The 4,693-nt window shown below is 42.1% G+C and overlaps 1 non-coding gene across 1 annotated transcript; it reads left to right on the top strand.

Annotated features, from left to right (window-relative positions):
- The first annotated feature begins 838 nt into the window (after positions 1 to 838).
- trnar-acg (transfer RNA arginine (anticodon ACG)) lies at positions 839 to 911 on the top strand. Its single transcript has one exon. It is a non-coding gene; the product is annotated as a tRNA-Arg (tRNA).
- Positions 912 to 4,693: the final 3,782 nt, after the last annotated feature.

Here is a 4,693-nt window from a genome sequence, read left to right as displayed (position 1 = left end):
TGGGGTAAATAATAGTTTGATCCACTGCTGAATTAATAAGTTTGCTCACTTTCAAAGAAATTAACTTTTTAATAGTAGCTTCTTAATGGAGAGAGATTCAGGGGGGAAAAGAACAGAAAAGTTATAAACTGATCTGCATGTCATTGAGTGAATGACATGCTCTCTTTAAAGTTTTTAGGTTTCTTCATTGCCGCTTGTGAAACTTGAAGGTTCAGCTTCCTCCACAGATAATCTAGAGCACAGGTGTCAAACTCCAGGCCTCGAGGGCCGGTGTCCTGCACGTTTTAGATGTGTACTTGATCCAACACAGATGATTTAAATGGCTAAATTACCTCCTCAACATGTCTTGCGGTTCTCCAGAAGCCTGGTAATGAACTAATCATTTGATTCAGGTGTTTTGACCCAGGGTGAGATCTAAAACCTGCAGGATGCCGGCCCTCGAGCCCTGGAGTTCAACACCCCTGATCTAGAGGATTGAGCAGCCCAAAGCATAATGTTTCCACCTCTGTGCTGAGATGGTGATCTTTGGGTCATAATCAGCATTTCAATTCCTTTAAACATGTCAGGTTGAGTTGATGCAAAAGAGCTTGTTTTTGGTTTCATCTGACCACAGCACTTTTTCCCAAGCCCTATCTGTATTATCCATTGTCCAATGGCAAACGTGAGACAGACCTGTACTAGACTGGACTGCTCATTTCTTGGAAGTGAAGTGAGCCAACTTATAAATTCACAGGGGTAATTAAGTAAGTATTCCCCCAAATGACAAATCATAGCTGTCTAAACAAAAATAATTCTGCAATGGTTGGCTGGACAAATGTTTGCTTCTATGTGAGGCAAGGGGCCAGTGGCGCAATGGATAACGCGTCTGACTACGGATCAGAAGATTCTAGGTTCGACTCCTGGCTGGCTCGTGGCAGCTGTTTTTTTTGGGTGGCTGAAGCTCAGGAGGTCGAGCAGGTCATCTACTGATCACTACCAGAAGGTAGTGGTTCCACCCCTGCCCCCCCCCCCCCCCCCCCCCCCCCCCCAGTCTGCATGCCAAATATCCTTGGGCAAAATGCTAACACCAAGTTGTGTGAATGTTAGTTGAAAAGTACTTAAAAGCATAGAAGAAAGTGGTGGTGTGAATGGGTGACTGTGGCATGTTGTTTAAAGCGTTATATGACAATCAGTCCCATTTACCATGTAGGCTGTGTCAGCATGTAGCCACTGTGTCTGTAAGTATGACAGGTCCACTGCTGTGAATTTTGTCATCAGACTGTGATTACAAGGATCCATGCAGGTGTCCTGTCATTTTTTTTAAAATAAAGTAAGTACATCTGTTGTGTCTGTAGAGCAATGTACTAGCTTTTTATTTGGCAAACTATAACTATATTACACACTACGGACAGCTCTTTGAGCTAGGTCACATGCTAACTGATGGCTGCAAACTAAGCTAGCGCGGCTGCTTTGTCCCCTGTCTGCGCTGTCCTCAAGGAAAAAAGCTTAGTGTTTGAAAAATATGATTTCAAAAATGACTTTCTCCAAAGGATGATACCAGCCACAGCTGGTTGCATCTATCCCCAATGAGTCACACGTCACAAGAAAGGCCGCAACCTATTCTAGCAAGGAGGCCCGGTTTTAACTTAAGTAAAAGCAGGGAAATGTCCTTGAACATTGGAAAAAGGACAAATCACATGTGTAGTTTGCGAGACTAAAGTAAAAACAGTCAAATCAGTATGCAAAAATGGTTACAAAAGTCTGTCTATTTAAAGTTTTCTGTGGTGGTACCTGGTATTGTGTTAAAATACAGCAGCTGGTGGCCCTTCAAATCTGCCACCTGCAGTGCATCGTACAGGCCTCAGATTAGCAGCTACAAATGACGCATTTCAGTATATTGCTTGCAGTGCTTGGGCTTTAACTTCAGTCAAAGTCTCCTTCAAACCCTGGCCTCAGTGGGAAGCTATCCCCCGTTAATAAATTGTCAGGTACAGATAACAAACTGTCTGAAAGGAGGGAAGGTATCTGCCATTTAGGGTCTTTACCTCCTGATATAATATGTTCTGAGTAAGCATATTTTGATACTGCAGTATTAGGAGCAATCCATAATGTTCAGTGGATTAAGAAATGTGACATGATGTGAATCCTCACAATCACTGTCACATTGTCCTTTTTTCCTGTTGCTCAGTGAAATGAATTAAGCAGAAATGCTTTCATGAGACAGGAAAAGAAGGGAGAAATTCAGAGGCGCTGCAAACAGATTGAGGGAGAAAAGGGGGGAGGAGGGACATATTTCTCTCTCCAAGATTGATAAAAGAGATATTTCTGTAACTCCAGGCTAATTCAATGAGTAATGCCAGATCTCGCTGGGGATCTGCAGGCCTGGCTTCAAAACAATTAGCTGGAGAATGGGAGCCGTTTAAAAGACAGGGAGATCTTAATACAGCTGTGGGTATTTCCCCATGGAGGACTAATTTTTACAACCTCGTTCCAGGGTCTCTCTCTCACTCTAATACAGCTAGTCAATCTCTGCTGTCTCATTTCACACAGAAGACAATTTTGTGAGAGTTGCTTTAGGGAAAAGAAAGAGAGCACTGAGGAAAAGAGAAGGGACAGCAGTGCAGACGGAGACTGCAGGGAGATAAGGAAAAGAAGATATAAGACAGTGTGAGGTCCAAGACAGCGTTAGAGAGAAGAAGAGAGAATGTTATGGAGGCAGAAAGAAATACAAAAAGACAATTTAGGAGGAGAAAGACAGAGGGTGGAAAAGAGAGAAGAGTGAGCCTAAACAGTAAAACAAACAAGAACAAAAAGAGACAGGAAGAGAAAGCAACGCCTGTAGAAATAGATGAGGCTCAGCAGAAGTCAGGATGTGGTTGTCTGGGGAGCTCGAAGATTGAACACCCGCTCTCTTTATGAGGACTTCCTGCATGCTGCCCGCTGCATGCTGTAGGCCACTCAGTGAATCCGTTTGTCCAAAGGGACCAATCAGCCAGAGCACCAAAGAACTTAGTCAGCACGTCCTTGTCCACACATGTAATCAGAGTTACTGTTAAACCCTTACCATTGTAAATCACTCTTTACAGGCTCTTAACCCACAGCGTTTTTCACTCTGTAAAACTAAGTTGCTGCCTAGTTTAGCCTCTGTTTGCAAGGCAGCTGCCATCAGCTGAGGTATTCTAACTTGTTTTGTTAGGACTAAAAAGCTAATGCAGAATCTATTAGCTATAATTACTAATTCCTGAACTACAAGTATTTCATTATACCTCAGAAACTGGCTTTCCCTAAAGTTCTCGGATAAATAAAGTCCTTCCTTATCCTACATATGCTGAATAATACCGAGGCATCAATAGACCAGTGTTCCCCGTTCAATTTCAATTTCCAAGGGGCATTATTAAGAGATACAGCGCGAAATGTTCCTGGATACAATTTGACATATCTACAGCTAATCAGAGCAACAAAATGTGACAAAGAAGAATAAGAAAAATGTTGCACAATGTTGTTTCCTCTCTCTGACACTTTTTATTTCGCTTTTTATGCTAAATGTCTGAAAAATGCTTGAGAAAAAAAACTGCAGGAATAAAACTTCAACAGGAAATCCAGGTACAGTCACACAGGACTGGAGGCTGGCTTGAAACCACTTGGTAACCACAGGTTGTTAGGAAAAATGCGTATACCCTGGCAAGGTTTCGAGTGGTTGCTGGAGGTTGCTCAGCAAGCCTCAGTCATGCAGACCTAGTGACCAGCTATTGATCTAATTCCAACCACTGGTCGCTAGTGAAAAACATGTCTTCCCTGAACATTTGGTTTGAGGGTGCTATTAGGAAAGCCAACCAAACAAGTAAATAAGTAACAGTTGTGCCTTTTAAAAAGTATTGGTGGCAGTGGCGTGGCACAACTTTTATTTCAAATGTGAACATCCACCATTAACAGTCTCCATTGCACTTTTTGAAGTTCACTACTGCTAGTTAGCAAGAGTTTGCAGAAAAGTGTGCAACGTTCATGCAAATTGAAGGTGACCGATTTCACCTGGCAATAGCCAGCAACTTCCAGAAACACCAAGCTAACTGGACAGGGAATATTCATTTAATATTGATCATCATGCTGGGAAACCTTACATCCTGGCATTCATGTGACACATACCGCCAACTTAAAAAATAAATCCACAAATTTATTTCAGCAAAATCGTTAATTTTAGACATATTTTGCACATCCTGTCAGCAGCACACATACAGCAGCAGTTCTCTACGGTGCAGCAGCTCGTGTCATCAAACTACTCCCACTCACAGCTTCGACTCTCAGTATGATAAATGGACTTTTCCCTCGAGAGTAAACAACAAAGTCATCCAACCTAGACCCTACCAGTCACTGTCATTTCAGGGATAGCAAGTCACAGGTTGCACGGAGCGGAAATACAGTCATTAGGCGCACTGCAGTGAAAGCACGTAGCAAAAGGTGATCATGACCTTAGGCTGTATATGAAACGTTGTGAAGTTTGCTTTCTGTGATATAACAACAGGTTTTTAGACAGCATATGTGTCTTATTTCTGTTCAAGTTCTGGAAAACTTGAGGTTATTTTTTAGTATCATCATCACACTATCACATTCAGAAGCTCTGGCTGGTGGGAAGGTAACTGTAAATATATATATATAACAATCAGAAGAGCTATCTGTTTTAGCTAGTTGCTAATTAACTGCAAATTAAAAGTAAAGG

Source organism: Neolamprologus brichardi, chromosome 11 (assembly GCF_056152115.1).
Source record: "Neolamprologus brichardi isolate AB-2024 chromosome 11, ASM5615211v1, whole genome shotgun sequence".
In the NCBI taxonomy this organism is placed as follows: domain Eukaryota; kingdom Metazoa; phylum Chordata; class Actinopteri; order Cichliformes; family Cichlidae; genus Neolamprologus; species Neolamprologus brichardi.
This window is presented reverse-complemented; position numbering and strand designations above follow the sequence as displayed.